The 18466-nt window shown below is 50.8% G+C and overlaps 1 long non-coding RNA gene across 1 annotated transcript; it reads left to right on the top strand.

The window, feature by feature from the left end:
* The first annotated feature begins 1784 nt into the window (after positions 1-1784).
* On the top strand, positions 1785-12938 carry LOC133243479 (uncharacterized). Its single transcript, XR_009735092.1, has 3 exons — positions 1785-3159; positions 9034-9183; positions 9945-12938. It is a non-coding gene; the product is annotated as an uncharacterized LOC133243479 (long non-coding RNA).
* The last annotated feature ends 5528 nt before the right edge of the window (positions 12939-18466 follow it).

The raw sequence follows: 18466 nt of genomic DNA on the forward strand, positions 1-18466 counted from the left end.
CACCTGCTTAGAATTGTCCAGAGGGGAAAGGGTGGGTCCAGGGCATGGTGAGTGGTGGAGAGGAACCAGGTTCTGAATGATTGGTCTAGTCCCGACCCTGGCACCAAATCGCATGTGACCTTGAGCGAGACATATAATTTGGGGGCATTTCCAATTTTTAATCAGTAAAGGGATTACTGGTTAGAGATTTTATAGGCTCTTTGTGAGACCCATTCAGATCAGACAGCCAGGTCATAGCCCATCTCATGGAAGCCAGTATTGGTCTAGCATTGTTGAGGTAACAAATGCCCGAAAACTCAGGGTCTTAAAAAAATAGCAATTTATTCCCTCTCAATTCTGGAGGACAGAAGTCTGAAACTGGTTTCACTGGGGTGGAAATCAAGGCGTCAGCTGTGTGTCCTCTGTAGAATTTAGGGAAGAATCGGTCCCTTGCCTCTGCCAGCTTCCGATAGCCACCGGCCTTCCTTGGCCTGTGGCTGCATCAGGCCAGCATCTTCCTATCTCTCTCTGCCCCGTCCTTTTGTGACCTTCTCCTCTTCTATTTTATGAACGCAGATACCAGGAGCCGGGAGTTTACACAGTAGCCCAAGGTCACAGACAATGAGAGAGCTGGAAGTTGAATCCTTGGAGACTCAAACCTACGATCTCTGTTCCATAGCAGGCAGCACCTGCCTGAGCCCGGTCTACCCTCCTGAGGCCTCTTTTGAGGAGCCGTCTGGAGTCAGCCGGTGGCCACTGCCGGCCTGTCTCCAGTGAACAAATCTGGGACTTGAGGGCTGGACTGTGGTGTCTAAATAAAGGGTGTCCTCAGGATTAGAGCAGAGGTCAGGAGAGGACGCTGGCTGCAGCTGACCAGCCCGACAGGGTGGCCTTGGTGGCCCATCAGAAGGCTGGGGGCGGGCCATGAGCTCCACCCTCCAGCACTCAGCCAAGCTGGGCAATCTTGGATCTTCAGGGCTGGGGTCAGCCCGGGGTCAATGCCGACATAAAAACCAGCGGACTTGAGCAAGACCACCTACATCTTAAAACAGACCTTTGAGAGCAAAGGGACCATGTTATCACTTGGGGATGGAGAGAGAGGATGGGCCTCAGGCTGGGTAATAGAACCTTCTTTGCTATAAGGATTTTCTTTCCTCCTGATGCCTGCCAGGCACTTCTCTGGCTTCTTGTTGTCCTGATGAAGGAAATGGCAGAGACTGTCCTGTGTAGTGTTGAGTTCTGGGGAAAAGGTAAAACAAGCACGTGCATGTGAGAGTGTGTATGTGTGTGTTAAGGGTGATTGGATGGAGGTATTTAATTAAAAAAACAAAACAGAACTCGACACTGCTTACTGTATTCCACATATTACACACACGAAAAGGGAGCCAGAGCAAGAGATCTCAGAACATGGGAAACACAGCTGTGGCTGAAGACGTATCTGGGTTAAAAACCCCAGGAGTGCTCCTCTTTAATTTTTTGGTACAGCAGGATCAAGGAATTGATTCACTCTGGTTATGCTTCCTATCATTGTTTCTGTGGGCCGTGTTTGATCTGTTTCACGTGCAGATCTGCTATCCATGCTCTGAAAGAAATAATATATTCTGCATCGCACCCGGTCAGACTCAACCATGAAAACCCTTTTTATTATTTTTTTTTTTTGGGGGGGGGGATGATTTCAAAGCCACACACACACACACACACACACACTCTGTTTGTGTAAAGGATTAAAAAAGAATGAAAAGCCCAGCTCGAGAACATGAGCAGGGTTCCAGATCACGGATGGGGCGGGGATGGAGGGGGCGGCGGGAGTGGCGGAGGCTGGGGCCCTCACCCGCTGACCTGGGCCAGCCGTGTCCCCTCTGAGTTGTGTGTGTGCTCGACCCCTGCCGGGAGGGGACAGCCGGCGGGCCCTTTGACAGCTGCGCCTGGTGAGGTTATTATTAGTAACAATGGTTTCCCAGCGAAAAAGAGCAATTTTCACAATGGAGAAGTCTTCCTCTTCCTTCAGGTCACAAAAACGCTGAGCGGAGAGGAAAATGACACGAAGCAGTGCCGGATCCTGAAACCCCGAACGGCTGAAACACTTCCCAGCTCTCCCTGGGACTGGGCGGTTACTGGCATTTTAAGAGCCGGAGGGAAGTTGTAGCCACCGTGGGGGTAACACACACGTGAAAAAATGTGAGGCCAGACAGGCCGGGCAAATAAATAACCCGGTGCCGGCAATGGGAGGCGTGCCTGGAGTTCTAGCGCAGGGTTGTAAAAGTTGACAGGAGCCGTTTGGACTGGAAAGGGCCGTGTGGGTATCGCTGCCAGGCTTTGCCAAGCTCCCCGGCTGTTGAATACTCCAAAACTGAATAGATAAAAAAGAAAACAACAGCCACAAAAGGAAAAAAAAAAAAAATCGCAACACGAAACCACCCACGCAGCGTCCACCCACCCCTTCCCCTCCCGGAGCCTGTTGTGCGCCTGTGATAACATTGCGCGCTGCGAGCTCTCCTTTATTTAGATAAGGTGTCCGCGGCCGCTGCTCTTGGCCGCCAGCCAGCTTTCTGTCTCCCACTTGGGGCTTTAGCGCCACACAGGAGACGCGACTCTCTGATGCTGCCGGCCCGAGTGTCAGCCTCACCCGGAGGGTCCCCGCGGCTTTGTGTTCCCAGAAAGATGATTTGTTTGACAACGGGCTTTCCTTCCAGACTGTTCTTCCAGCCTGGCACAACGCGTGGGTCCTCAGACACAGACGGGGCCGTAGAGAGGCGGAGCCGGCACCTTTGGCCACGGGGTCGGGCGGCTGCTTGATGGTGAAAGGCCACGTAAAGGAGACCCAGACACGGTTGAAGGCCAGAAGGATCTTTGGTTTACATGGACTAACTGAAGCGTTTATGCTCCTCAGGCCTGAAAAAGTTAAGTGCTGGGGAGGCGGGGGGGCGCGAAGCAGGATGAGAAGGCTGGACTTATTCTATGGCACACAAAAGATTTTTAATAAGCTCGGAGAAAGGGCTGCCACCCCCACCCCTCACGTCTTTCTCTCCCTGTCTTATTCCAAAGCTCCTGTGTTAGCCAGAGAGACAGCTCGGAAAAACTGCCCCGGGAGGTGGGCAGCAGGCTGTGGGAGAGCTATTCTGCTAGGCTGGCCCCCCAGGCAGGCAGGCGACTTCCACGAGGTCAAGAAAGGCTCCCCTGGTGAGTGATGGCGCAGGGCCGGGGGGACCAACCTGGTGCTCAGGAGAACTGTGGTGGGGGTCATGGTAGGGAACCCCCCATGCTGTCGCTGCTCTTAGTTCCTTGCAGGCTTTCTCTGAGAATCCACAGTCTTAAAACAATGATTAGCCTTCAGGTGCCTGGAAGCTGGTGGGGAAGGCTGGGGGGACTTATCTTACCAGGGGCACTTGGAGTCGGTTTATAGGGGCCTTCTGTGAGGACCTGCAGAGTTTGGGAAAATAAATAGCCGTCTGTAGGTTACTCCATTCTCCTCTCTCTACCAAACCCTCTCCCCTTTGCACTCATCCGGGGCTGGGCCTGGGGGCGGCTGGGACAGTCTAGCCCACCTACAACATAGGCCTACCATCTTGGAACATCAGGGAGAGCTCTTGCCTAGCCTGTCTTTTGGGGATAAGTCTGGTAGATGGTGTCAAAGGCAGGGAGTGGGTCAGCACAGAGCCACGAGGTCCAAAGCGACCATCCAACAGCAGGATTTACGCAGACACTGACCTCCACTTTGGCCTCTCTTTTGCATCACACACCTGCCACACTGACTCAGTGTCCCAGGAGCCTCAAAGAGGATGGTTGGGAGGCGGGCATGGGTTTTCCTGCCCCGGGAAAGGAATAGGCTCTGTGGCCAATGGCTGTGTTGGCATCTGACTTTTGCATCAGTCTCTTCAGCGTGGCGATGGTGAATCAAGCCCAGCCGCCCCTCCTCTGCTCCAGGTGCACTGACCAAATCCTATTTCTGAGTCAGCTCTGGAATGTGGTGGTCTGCTGGGTGCCCGGCCCTGCCCCATGTTCTGAGAGCTCGTTCCCCTGTGGAATTTCAAGAGCCTTATTTGCCCTTCTTCCAGGGCAGTGCTGCCTCCTGCCTTGGTTTCTGACTGACTGGTGTACGAGACAGGTAGAGCTTGGTGGGGAAAAGAAGGACGAGAAAGAGAGAAGGGAGTATGGAGGAGGCCTTGCCCTCATTTCACACTCATCCTGGTCTGACAGCTGCCCTTTCCAATTTGGGAGTCTTGGTCCTTTGGGGGATGGAGTGATAGGGGAAATGAGAAGTCAAAAGCTCTCATCAAGTCCCTGAATTGTAGCCTGTTTCTGGAATAATACAAAATCGATCCTTTAAACCAAAGGAAACAAGCAAAAACCTATGAACCATGACACCTTGCTTATCCAGAAGTTACTGGCCTTAGTGACCTCAAATATTGGGAACCATCCAAAAGAGCTGAAATAGCTGAAGAATTCCCTGTGCTGAAGTTCATTGACTGTTTACCAGACACGTTGGGATCTCTTTTCATCAGCGTCTCTTGACTCTTACGTCACAAACTATTCTAACACATCAGATGACTCTGAAGTTCCCTCCAACTTTTGCTTCCATTTTGGTTTTTGTTTTGCTGGCGACGGTTGGGTGAACACGGGCGCTGTTGACCAGGGTCAGGAATACAAGAGGAGGAGCAGCAGATAGGAGGGAAGGGTGATGTGGCTGGGATACTGACAGCCACAGGAAGGTGTTATTACGCACATCTGAGCAAAAGAAGAGACAGGAAGAAAGCAGAAACAAGACATCAAGGAGGAGGGCAAGGGTGGAGCCATCTAGTGATGGGGCACATGGATGTAGAAGGTGGCCTCATCTGTGAGTGCGGCATGATTGTCCATGTACCCAGTGAGTGAGCCACCAAGACCACTTCAGCTGTGTCTGTGCCATCAAAGGAAAGAGGCAACGTGTAATGCTGTTTACTTTTAAAAATTTTATTATTTTTTAATTGAAGCAGAGTTGATTTATAATGTTGTATTAGTTTCAGATGTACATCATAGTCATTCAGTTATATATATATTATATGTTTTTTTTTCAGATTCTTTTCCCTTATATGTTCTTTCAAAATATTGACTAGAGTTTCTTGTGCTATAGAGTAGGTCCTTGTTGGTTATCTATTTTATATATAGTCATGTGTATCTGATAATCCTAATTCATCCCTCCCCCTGGACATGGTTTATTTAAAAATACATGCACTTTTGTTTTGAAGTTTTAGTGTTTCCAGAGGGGGAGCTTTGCTTTGCCTGCAGATTCATTTCTTGAAAACAGCTCATTGTTCCCTGATGCTGGTTAAGCGAGGGGGTTAGTGTTTTCCCTACATGTTATTTCTGAAAGATGAAAAAATTTCTGCCGGCTGCCCAAGAAAATTCACTTTATCTCACTTGACATAGGAAGCCTGGCATTCCTTTGAATGCAGAATTCGAGAAGCATGCCCATCAGAGCACCCTTTAGTTTGAAAGCAATTGATTTGCAGCACTGTTTCCTGGCTTCCAGGAGGGCTGGTAATACAATAGAAAGGAGGGTGCTCCTCACTCCTTTGTCCCTGACAATGGGGAAGGGGACCCTTTGGTCCAGCAGAGCTCACCACAGAGGCTGGATAGGTGCAGTGGAGGTAGCCCAAGGGCTCCCCTTTGGTTACAGGGGCCCTGTCGGCCTGAGGCTGAGCTTAGGCCTCCATTGGTGTACCTCTTTCTCCTCCTGGGGAGACGGAAGCCACTTGAGAAATAAAATTTCCAAGCTTGGAGTGATCAACGCCATATCCTGCCCACCTCCTGTCCTTTCTGGAGTCTCTGAGCAGAGCCAGAGGATGGCTGATCAGGGCCCTTGAGGGTCCTGAGTCTGCACCCCGTTTTCTGCCTCCACTCTGGCCACTCTAGCAAGCCCACTCATGTCTGGTCACCCCTCATCACTCTTAGGGATTGTTTGTGGGACGTGCAGACACGTGTGCTGAAGAACCACTGCTTTCAAGGAAGGGAAAGCAGTGCATCTAGTGCACTAGTGCCCAGCAAGCACTCAATGGAGCTTCCCAGGTGGCTCAGATGGTAAAGAATCTGCCTCCAAAGCAGGAAACCCGGGTTTCATCCCTGGGTCAGGAAGATCCCCTGGAAGAGAAAATGGCAACCCACTCCAGTATTCTTGCCTGGAGAATTCCATGGACAGAGGAGCCTGGCAGGCTACAGTCTATGGGATCACAGAGTTAGACACGACTGAAGCGATTTAGCACGCATGCAAGAGGCTTTAAAAAGTACTGATGTCTGCATGCCAGCCCCCAGAATTCAGACTCAGTTGGTCTGGAGCATGGCCTGGGCATGGGGGTTTTTGAAAGCTCTCTAGGGACTCTAGTATGAGACCCCGAGTCAGGACCGCTGACCTCCAGGGTCTGACCTGGAACAGAATTCCATTCAAAATCAGAGCCTCATGTGCTGTGTGCCTTTAAGTAGACAGTGGAAGTGGAGTCTCAGTTTCCCTATCTGCTGAGTGGATGGTGGTGATACTCATGTCCCATTGAGTTTGTGGGGGCCCAGTGAGCCAGGGTCAATGAAGCTAAGAACACAGAGCAGGTGCTAAAGCATGATTGCTGGCCTTCCTGCGCCAGAAAACATTGAACCGAAAGATATAAAATCACTTCCCCATCCTCCAGGTCTGGTGGCTGCCTATTTTCTTTTCAGCCTTCTTAGCCCAACTCCATCACTTGCACGTGGTTGAGGCTCATTAAATATTTGCAGGTCGACAGAGAAGGAGCAAGGAGAACCCTGCCGAGTTCAACAGACCCCAGGAGTTTGGTTTTCCCTTTAAACCTTTTGGAGGAAAGATGGAGCAGAAACTCAAGATGAGGATTTTTTTTTTTTTTTTAATGCCCTGATTGAGCAGTGTGAACACAGCCGAGGGCTGGTGACTCCCACTGCACACCCCCCCCCCCGCCCCGCCCCGACCCTGGGCCATCCCGGGACAACTCGCAGTGACAGGGCACCCCAGGCAAGCGCTCTGACTTCTGCCTCCTGCCACCTCCCCCCATCCCTGTCCTTTGATGAGAAACACGGAGAGCCAGCGACTGGCTCACAGGGAAGGAGAACGCTCTTTCCTCAGCCCTGGGGACTTGTTCAGCTGTTCGGCATTTAGCAAGCCTCGCACCCCTTCCCTTCCAGCTCAAACTCAGTGGCATTTCAGAGCAAGCTTCAACCGCCGTGGACCACAACCTTCAGGACAGGAGAAAGGGTTGCTGTAGCTCAGCCCAGCTCGTTTTTGGTGACCACGTTCCTGTCTGGAGAAGGGGAGTGAGCTCTGAGGACCCGAGCTGGCAGGCGCTCCAGGGGGCTCTCTGGATCCGGGTGGGGGGTTGCTGTGCCTGGGCTGAGATGTTCCGGTGGCGGTAATGAGTACCGTGCAGTCGTCTGTAATTATGCAGTCTCTAAGCCCCCGGGGCTGGGGTGGTGTATTTGCCTGTGCTGTTTGGGGGTTGATCCTGCTGTCAGCGCTTAGCAAGAATTAACAGTGACGCTCTGTGCACCACAGTCATAACACTAAATCTGATCTGCATGTCTATGATTCATTAAAAAAAAAAAAAAAAGACCCACCGTCGCTGAAACCCCTCCAAGCCCATCATTGAAAGAAATTATGCTCAGTGGAAAGAGCTATTTGACGTCAAGGAGGACCTACGTGCCTTTTCATGAGCGGCTGGAATTAGAAGGCTGCGCTCCGGCAAGTGTAAACGGGATCCATACTTGGAAACCTCTGTGTAGCCAGCAACCTGCTTTCCAGGTGTGGGTTGCTCACTTTCCGGATTGTCTGAGGCAGGGTATTTTTAAGATCCCTGGCAGGCCACTGCCGGCACGCTTATCACGCCCTGCTGGGCCACACCAAGCTCCTTCCAGGCAGTGTAGAGGAGGTTCTGGGAAGGCCAGCCTTTTTTTTTTTTTCTTTTCCTTTTTTTTTTTCTTGCATTTTAGAAGAAGCCCAAACCTAAGTGGGAAGGCAGCCTGCTTCAACGACAACCTCCCCAGCATTCCCAAGTCCAGAAGAAATTAATTGTGGATGATGGGCTGTTGGGGGTGTTCTGTGGTACCCTCTTGCTTTACTGTTTGGTAATTAGGAATTTCTTCATTTTTCTTTTTCATGAGGTCACAACCCACGAGGATAGCCTTTCCTTTTGAGGTTTCTGCTGTTCTGTCCTGTGGGAGAGGTCAGCGTCCAAGAAGCAGGACCCCTGGGTTCAAGCCTTCCATGATTCCATGGACTCTTGAACATGTTGTGGTCCTGTACCCACAAAGCTGGGTCATAAATCCCACCTCACCCCGATGCTTAGAGTCAAATAGGGACAAGGAGAGAAAACAAGTGATGGGGGCTTTTGATCTCTTAGCCGATACAGGAACTTCGTAGATGAATTGTTTGGGTTCCAGTTACTACCGCTGTGTAACAAACAACTCCAAACTTAGTGACATAACAAGCATTGTATTATGCTCGCAGATCTGGAGGTCAGAATTCAGACAGGGCTCAACTGGGTGGTTCTTTTGCTCCTTGTAGCATCTACTCAGGCTGCCCAGTGATGGGTCTAGGTGCTTTTCTCCCATGTCGGTTGCCTGGAGTATCTGCATCTGCCCCCCAGCAGGGCAGTTTTGGGGTGATTAACTTCCTATATGGCTACTGGCTTCCTCCATGGTGACAGTCGCCAGAGACTCAGGTGGGGAGCTGCATGGTTTTTTCTGATCCAGCCTGGACTGTCACACAATGTTACATGTTTCATACTCGAGCCACTGGAGGAGTCACAAGCCCACTCCAATTCAATGGGAGGGGACACAGACCCCACAGTTCTTGGCGTGAGGAGTATCAGAGAATCTGGGGGCTATATTTTAAAACAGCTTCAGTTTCTGAACTTACACAACTCTCCATTTAGTGCCTTCCATTTTATGGCCTTGTCACCTCCAATATTTCTTTTGACTTTTGCAAACAACCTTCCGCCTGGGGTAATGTTATTGTACCCACTATGCTGATAAGGCAACCAAGAGTCTGAGAGATGACCTGATTTGTCTGCTTTTCTACAGCAAATAAACCATGAGATGAACCTTGAACCCACCTTCCTGGATAACAGATTTCAAAGATGTATGTCGTGCAGATAAGAAGTACAGAAAGTAGTTGTTCTTCAGAAGCCACGATTGCCTGTCACTTCCAAAATAACTGTTTTCGCGTCTCTGGTGAGTTGTTTGGGAGACCTGACACAAGACTAAACTGAACCCATTCTTCGTGGAGAATCTCTTGAGCGGCTTCCTCTGGTTTTCCCTGTCTCACCTTTGAGTCCCAAACCAGTGGACTAACAATAAAATGCTAATTCATCTAATACAAACGTGGAGGATTGGAGAAACCGAGCTCAGCCAGATTGGCAGCTCACAGGGGAAATATTTGATCAGTGAGTAAAAATTCAAATTTGCACTATTTGCTGAAGGTGAAAAGTATATTAGGGAACGAATGTAATGGGGGTTAAGTAGGCCTGTAGGAGGCCTCTTGCAGGATCCCACCCCCAGAAACCCACAGCTTCTTGCTGACCTGAGTTATAAGTGAGAGCGGGCTGGGCACCTCCAAGCAAGACTATCCTCCTGGCAGGGGCCTGGGGCCATGGGGTGAGCCTGGCAAAGCGGGCAGACTGGTAGAGCTGGGCTTAACTGGTTCCGTCTCTGTGCACATGTATGCTGGGCGTGCTGTGCCCTCCCCCTGGTGGCTCCCCCAGCTCATCGGAGATTAGGGCTCCTGGCCTTCCTTTCCCACCACCACGGAAGCCGTCAGCTGCCTCTGCCTTCACTTAGCCTCTCGACAGTGCTCATTTTGTGCTATAACTTGTGTCATCCTGGATGGGCTTCAGGGGCTGCAGAGGTTAGAACAGAAATCAGGAAGAGAAAACAGGCCTGAATGTTTAGCTCCTTTCCTACGCATCCCCAGACTTGTCCCCCTCTCTCTGCAGGATCCTCCCTATGAGTCCAGAGAGAGAAAATGTGCTTCTGAACAGCCTGGACAAATCAGGAAACGGGCATGTATCTGGAGAACGTGCCAGTAATTCCACTAATGAGGTCCAAAGTGGAACTGGTGCTCTGGATTCTGTGGACGTGAAGCTATGGGGCTGAGTAACAGCTGGTTGCTGGCAAGCCACGGACAGAAGGGGGCTGAGCTGGAGGCTGCAGAGGACCACATCTGCCGCAGCTGATGGCTCAAGCAGTGGACGTTTTGTGGTCCGGCTTGGTTTGTCCTAGTTAATAAGCGAGGCTGAGTTCATCTGAGGCTTATCCTGGGCTGGCCAGTGCCCTGGCGGGCAGCACAATGAAGCTTAATGACCAGCACTGCAGGACCGAGGCTGAGCCCCAAACAAGCCATGAGCGTTAGGCCCCCTGCAAGTCGACAGCTGTGATGGCTGCTGGTTACCAGGACGCAGGGCTTGAGTGGAGGAGGAAATTATGATGGGGAAATAAGACCAGAATTCTCCTCCCCGGGCCTGGGAGAATGGAGCAAATCGAAAACACTGGGCTGGGCTAGGGTCAGACCAGGTTCCAGACACACAGCCAGGGGCCTGAAGAACAGGGAGGGGGCAACCAGGCCCAGAGTACAAGAGGGATTTAAGCTCCTTAAGGGAGGGGGAGGATGTGACAGACATGGAGGAGCAGAGCCCCCTCTAGGAAGGATTTGCTGCCCATTCAGGCTCGGCCTCAGCAGCTGAGAACACCTCACCCAGAGGCCCCTCTCCTGGGAGACCCCCATCTGGTGGCTGAGCTGGTGTGGGGTGGGGCCATTATAAAGTGTTAGTTGCTCAGTTGTGTCCAACTCTTTGAGACCCCCCCCCCCCCCCCCGGACTGTAGCCCACCAGGCTCCTCTGTCCATGGAATTTTCCAGGCAAAAATACTGGAGTGAGTTGCCATTTCCTTCTCCAGGGGATCTTTCCTACCCAGGGATTAAACCTGGGTCTCCTGCATTGCAGGCAGATTTTTCTTTTTTTAACCCTCTGAGCCACCAGGAAAGCCTTTATAAAGACCTGGCCATTTTGGCTCCAGGCAGGACCCTGTCCTGGACATGCCTAATGCCCCAGCTCTCTCCTCCAGGTTGGCTGAGTCTGTCAGGCTTGCATTTCAACTCGACTCCCCGCTCTGTCCAGTCCTGCTCCCCTCCACCCCCTTCCTTTCAGAGGGCTTGATCCCTCCCAAACACGCCTCTGCCCCCGAACTCCATCTCAGCATCCGCTTCCGGGGAACCAAACCCGTGACAGAGGGTCACCTACACCTTGGATCATGGATTCCATCCTAGGGACCAGTAGGACTCCAGATGGCATTTTATTCTGGGGCTTTGTCCCGTTTCCTTTAAACAGTTTCCAAAGTTTCCTCCGCTGACTGGGTTTTCTCTCCACTTGCTTTCAGAGATAATCCCAAACACAATTGACTCCTTCGTTAGGGCAACTCCCCCACTGGTCCTCAGCATGAATGTTTTTTCACTCCCTCTCACCCTGCCCTCTGCCCTTCCGCCTCAGACACCCTGCCCCCAACCCGAGTCCAGCCCCTGCTCCCATAAAGGACTCCTCTGCCCACTCCTGTCTGCTCTCTTCTTGGGCTGGTTCCTGATGGTTGTGGCTCTCTGCCAGGGTCAGTCATAAGGTGTCCCTCGGCACACAAAACCCCATCCTCTGCCAGACACTGGGCCTTTATTGTTGGCGTGGGGACAAGCCAAATCACTTGGCAAGGTCCACACCGGCCCTTAGTCACCGTCTCATCACTGTGGCCATCGCTGCTGCCTCTGTCTCCCCTCCTGGGCTCTCAGTCCTGGCGGTGTTTGCTGCCCGCTTCTGGCACAGACGGGGCCAGCCTGGGAACCCCAGATGTCACCTCTTGAGGGCCCCTGGGAGGCCCAGCTCATCAGCCGGCAACTTCTCTGACCTTCTTGGCAGCCAACAGCAGAAGCCTAATTAGTGGCTCAGGATCTCCTCCCTCGCCCCCCTTTGCCTCCCCGCTTTCCCGGCGGCTCCTTTCCTCCACCAGGAGAGGGGTGGGGCTCACCTTTCCCTCCAGTCGAAGGTCACTGAGACTGGGTTTTTTTTTTAGACATTGCACTGCAAGGGTGTGAGAGGAGATATTTCCAGACTGTGCCCCCAGCTCCCACCCCTAGTCACAGCCAGTTGGATTGAATTCGCCATGGATTTATTGTACACTGTTCGGTGGCAGTGGGTGCCACTGGCTAGCAGGAAGTGATCCCCATTGTTAGAGAACTTAGGGATGGGAGGGCATTGCCAAAGTATGGAGTGACCTGTTTCAAGGCTCGCTAGTCACCCAGGGGCACAAGAGGGTCAAACTGAGGGCCAGGGGACAGGCTGGCCCAGGCCACCAGCAGACCTCTGGGGGACCCAGGGGGATCTCCCCTCTCCCAGACCTGAGACAGACTCCTGAATGCTTCTCTCCGCTTCATTTACACAAACAATCAAAAAGCCAACCCAGCCCAAATGAAATGCCCACATTTTATGGCTTGCAGTGTTTTAGTTCTAATTTGGCTTCATTTGGAAAAGAGGTTTTACTAAGTGGCATAAATTGAGCCTAACAAATTTTAAAACTAAAACAGCAGCACCCTAAATGTTTAAAACTGTAATTGGAGAGAGATAAAAAGTGAGTTGTCGGGGAGGGGTGGTGAGAGAGGCAGAAGAGGGGGGAGGGGAAGAAATTCAATTTCCGTTCTACTTGGCAGGAGGTTAATTTCCTGCTCCCCCACCCCCTGGGCCCCAGCCCTGTCCCCTCCCCCACTTAGAGAATGCACCCAGAAGGTTCCAGAAGCAATGCCAGTGCCCTGCCGGATGTCTTGTATGCAGTGGGTACTTAGGAAAGACTGGGTGAACTCACTCTTTTCTCTGATGTGTCTGTGGACAATGGGACAATGGGGACTCCTTTCAGGGGACCCCTTTGCCCCCACAGAAGGGGGTCTGCAAGTTCCTTCCAGGGTGGGATGGGGGCGGGGTGGGGGTGGAGTGGGAGGTATGGGCCATTAAACAGCCAGCATATCTCTTTGGGCGATTTGCCTTTAGAGAACCAGCCCTCCTCCCAGGCAGGGTGTCATACACATAAATAAGCACGGGTGAGCGTGGGAAGTGTCCCTGAGTGTCCTGGGGTGGGGGGTGTAGTGGGAACCTGAGAGGTCCTCGGGGCCTGGCCACAGCCTCCCTACCTCCCACAGACTATGGGTAGATAGATGCCCTGGCGATGGTAGTCTGTATTGATCACCCTCTCCTGGGAGCTGTTCAGCACCTAGAGTCTTAGTCTCATGATTAAGCATGCACTTATACAATGCTTCGGCCTGGAGGCAGCAAAGTGGGGTTGAGGGGAAAGGCCATTTGGCAACAAACTCCTCCCCTCATGGCTGAGCTCTGCCTTTTGTGGTCAAAGTGACCTTGGCCAAGCCCCCAGGTTTCTCCCACTATAAAATGAGAAGTGATAGCAACTAGGAAACTTTTAAAATAAAAACTATGCCATATGAGATGAAAAGGCTCTATTCTTTTTTTCAGCTGATATGACAATTCCTTGTCTTAAGACACTCTTGATACCAAGAATAAGAACACTCCTTAAATTAGTACAAGGAGGTTTAGTAATAGGATTCAAAGGGCTCTTACAGAACTCAGCTAGAAAGAAACTGTGGCGGGGGGCAAGGGGGCAGGAGCTGAGTCTGGAAGAGCTAGAAATGAGGGGGCAGTCTGTCTGTCTCTCGCTCAGGCTGGGGCCTGTGTCTGCTCCTCCGAGCCGGTGTCTGAGTGACTGCTGTGTTCTGTCTGCGCCCTGGCTCTTCCTCAGTTCATTTGTCTGCCTGTACATGGCTCTGTAGGGCTGCACCAAATGGTAGCACCACCTCTGCAAAGTGATCTGATACCTTCAGGGCCCACCATTCTCTGATTGATTTTATGTCTCTGAGTTCAAAGTCTCAAAAGAGAATCGAATTGGTTTTGCCCTTGATCAGGCATATTGCTGTGATCAATCAGCAGTGGCCAGGGAAGTTGAGCCATGAGGAATGTATATGTTCCCCTTGCCTACTCCTTAGGCAGGGACTATGGGTAGATATATGTGGGGATTTAACCATAGCCATCTCTAGAACATTCCTTATGTACCATGTCACTTTTTTCCTGAGTATGCTGGGATGCTTAACCCAGAACCCTGAACCAAAAAAAGTACTCAAGACATAGTTGCTGATTGAGGAAAAGTTACCTTCTGCTAGATCTCGGCTTTGTTTACCCCCTTTGCCTACCATTAAGCTTCTCATCTGGAGTGTATGGTTTCATGGAATGGTGATCATAGGCAAAGGGCTATGTTTCTAATATATAAAGAGTTCCTAGAAATCAGTAAGAAAAATAGTGATCCAATAGGAAAAATGGGTCACAAACATCAACGCACAGTTTACTGAAAAGGAGGTCGAAATGGTTTTTAAACATAAGTGTTCATGCTTATGATAAGAAAATGCAAACAAAACTACACAGAGGTATTCTTTTTCATCTACCAGACTGAAAAAAAACCTGATAACATACTGTTTACAAACAAGTGCTCTTGTGCCTTGTTGTGGGAGTGTTAACTAGTCTAATCTTTATGCAGAGACATTGGCAATATCTATCAAAATTTCAAATGTCATATCCTTTGATCTGGCAATTCCACTTCTGGGAATTTATCTTACTTACCTCTATATTGTATGATGTATCAGTTAGTCATTGCTGGATAACAAACCACCCTACATTTTAGTATCTTAAAACCACAACTCAGTTATTTCTCACTACTTGGTTGTTTGGGGGTGTTTCTGCTGATTTAAGGTGGACTCAGCTAATCTTGGCTAAGTTCACTTTTGTATCTGTGGTCAGCTGGCAGATTGGCTAAGAGCTGGCTTGTCTGGGACAGCCTCAGCTGGGCCACTGGGCCCTGCACTCTACATGCTCTCATACTCCAGCATGCTAGCCTGAGCTTGTTCTTGGCTGGCCTGGGCATGTTTCATGGCAATTTCAGAGAAATGAAAGAAGAAATTAAAACCTCAAGTATGTTTTAAAGTTTCTGCTTACATCAAGTCTGCTAAACAAGTTACATGGTAAAGTCCAGATTTAAGGGGTTAAGGAAAGGCTCTGTGCCTTCTTAGTGAGAGAAGCAGCAAAGTCAAGGGTCAAAGGGCAGGAACACAGGAAGAGCTAAAGGCTTGGGATCATCAATGCAACGACATATGTGTTCAGTCCTCCACGCGTGTGTGATGACATCTGTGCATGGTTACTCACTGTAGCATTGCATGTGATAGAATCAACCGAAATGGCCATCAGTAGAAGACGGACTAAATAAACTATGGCATCCAAGAGCTGGCATCATTTGCAGCTGAAAAAAGGATGAAGGATCCCCTGTGCACGAATGGAAAAATCCTGAAGGTAGCTGAAGTGAAAAAAGCCATGTGCGGTGTGGTATGGATAGTATGCTACCTTTTATGTAAATAGAGGAGAGAAATAAGAATATATGTATTGGCGTTTGCTTGTATTTGCATAAATTAACTCTGGAAAGAGAAATAAGAAATGAATAGTGTGGGGAGCAAAGAAAGGGAAAGTCACAGGATTGTTTGACTTTTAGAAGTCTTCGTAGATCTAAAAAAAAAAAAAAAAAGACAATGCTGCAGTGGGGAGGCTGAGTAATTATTCCCAATTTAAACCTCGGTACCTAACCTGCTTTGCCCTTTGTGACTCTGTCTTGGGAAACACCCTCTCTCTAAAGGTGAAAGGGCAGGTGTTTCCACTTCTGGGGTGTGCTGTCCCTGAGCATTGACAGAACATTCCCCACCCTCGCTTATGACCAGGCACTGACATTTCCAAAGGATGCCACAGGCATTTTCCAGACACGTTTGGGGCTGACTTCGAGCTGGGATGTGTTCCTTGGCTCTTTGAATGTCAGTGTGCTGGTCTGTGAGAATAGGATCCCATTTCTCTGAACGTGTCTGGAGCCATGTGGTAATGTGTTTCCGTGTGGTTATGTCGTCCTCCTCATCAGGCTCTGGCAATAACAGCAGATTCACTCCTGAGCCTGTGGTCGAGGTCAGCCAGACGCCTGCAGGGGCATAACTCAACCTGCACCAGGACCGAAGCTCCTTAGAAGCGTCGCTCAAGCTGTCAGTGTGTGTGTGTGTGTGTGTGTGTGTGTGTGTTAGTCGCTCAGCCGTGTCTGACTCTTTGCGACCCCATGGACTGCAGCCTGCCAGGCTCCTCTGTCCATGGAAGTCTCCAGGCAAGAATGCTGGAGTGGGTTGCTGTTCCCCTCGGTAGCCCCTTTCAAACTCCTAAAGCTCAGAATTAGACTGAGTCACAGTGCGCATGCCCCTTCCTCCCCTGCTGCCTGCCCGCAGGGCACAAGAAGGGATGCAGGAGCTGCCAGATTGGGCAGCCTTTGGAGAGATGAGATGACCAGTCTGTGCCTGCACCTGTTCTGCAGCCATGAGCAGCTGCCATACTCGCTGCCACCTTACGCAAGCCGAGCACCTACCGTGACCCAAGCACGGCGCTTGGTCCTCTGATTCTATAGGGAAGAAGATGGGGACAGAAGCTTGCCGACTAGAAGAGGGCCAACTAAACAGATGCTTACAGTAAATCTGACATTAGCTTAATAGTTACATCTTGTTTGTTGCAAGGGACAAAACTCAATTCACACTAGCTTCAAGGAAAATGGAGTTCAAGTTCTGCCATGATTTCCAGGGAAACGGGCATCTCAGAGAACTCAAGGCTGTAATGTGTCTGGGCTCAGGACACTAGGAACCCAGGAACCTCTTCTCTCCATTTCCTTGCTGCTCTTTAGTGGTTCTCTTCTCTCTCACAAAGACTAATTTTCTTCACGTGACAGAGAATATAATGTCTGATGCTTTGGAGTATTATCTCCCGGAAGCTTTAGCCACCCAGTCAGATTTATTCACCTTTCTCCATTCCAGGTCCAAGATTTCTGGGGAAGGTTTTCACTGGCTCTGCTGGGCCAGGTGCCCAGCTCCAAGCCAATCACTTCTGTGAAGGGGCAGGGCTATGAGCGATTAATACGATTCTGTCTGTGAAAACCGAGTGAATGGGAAGGGGGCCACTTGTGGAGAAGGGGCAGATAATACATGAAGTGTCCATTCCAGAATGGTAGGGGCATTGGCCCAGGCTAGGGGTCGGGGGGCAGGTGTTCAAAGACAGGGGTGTTTAGATGGAGAGCTGAAACAGGGCAAGCTGAGAGAGCAGGCTGCAGGGGAAACAGCTGTTGCAGGCAGAAGGAAGAGCCTGTGTGAGACCCGGAGGTGATGCATTCAGTGAGGCTGGGAGGTGGTGGGTGGTGAGAGACGAGGCTGAATGAGGGCAAGGGGCCGGGGCAGCAGAGCCCCTGCAAGCATGAGTAAGACTGAGTGTTATCTTGAGGGTCACAGACAGTCCCTCCGGGGCCCACCTCCTGGAGGAAGGATTGGAGGGGCCAAGACAGGAAGAGATGGGCTGTTAGGAGCTGTTTTCGTAGTCCACGCAGGACGTGATTATGAGAGAGAGAAGATTCTAGAGGCATTGAGGGGCTAGAGCCAAGGATATCTGGTGGATCGGATGTGGGGGTGAAAGAGAGAATGGGGTGCAAGTTGCTTCCATGGTTTGGGGCTTGGGCAGTTGGAGAGATGGCAGTGGTGTTCACTGAGAAAGACTGCTCTGTGTCTTAGGGTGGGTACCCCAGAAGCAAGCCCCCAAGCCAGGGCAGTATGTGAAAATGATTTGTTAGAACCTGCTTTTGGGGAAAACAAACTGGGGAGTGGGGAACTGGGATGGGGAGGGGAGGGGGCCAGGCTAGAGTATGCTGCCATGCAGAGTCCCATGGAGGGCACTTGGACTCAGTCTCACAGAGAACTGGCAGACGGGGCAGGTCACACCTCAAAGTTGGCCCTGGTCTGGGATGAGGGGCAAGAATTTTACTACCTGTCCCTCCAATGAGTGGTTCAGGGCTGAATTCACATCAAGTGAGTCCGGCAGCCTGAGGAGGGTCCTCCGGCCAAGGGACACTGGTGCTGGCTTCTGGGCATGAACAGAAATGTGAAAGGGACCTGAGGGATACACGTGGGACACGGGTGACTTACAAAGAACGGACTCTCCAATTTGGTCTCTAATTATCCCCGTGCTGGTAGTTATCCCAACCGGCATGGTCTCGATGTCATCTCTTCTTTCTGTTGATTTCCATTCGCTATGTTTCAATGATCCTGTGTTCTTCTCTGAAGTTGCTCTTGTCTCCTGTTACCTCCTTCAAGAGAGTCCTCGTCCTGATTTTAATTTCTTTTTTTATCTTTTTGCCGCAGCATGTGGGATTTTAGTTCTCCGATCAGGGATAGAACCTGCGCCCCCTGCATTGGAGCACCTAGGATCTTAACCACTGGACCGCCAGGAAAGCCTCCTCGTGCTTATTTTAAATGCTTGGGCCTTCAGTGCCAGTCATGCATGCCTGCCGCTGCTGGCCCTGATGTCCAGTTCC

Source organism: Bos javanicus, chromosome X (assembly GCF_032452875.1).
Source record: "Bos javanicus breed banteng chromosome X, ARS-OSU_banteng_1.0, whole genome shotgun sequence".
NCBI lineage: Eukaryota > Metazoa > Chordata > Mammalia > Artiodactyla > Bovidae > Bos > Bos javanicus.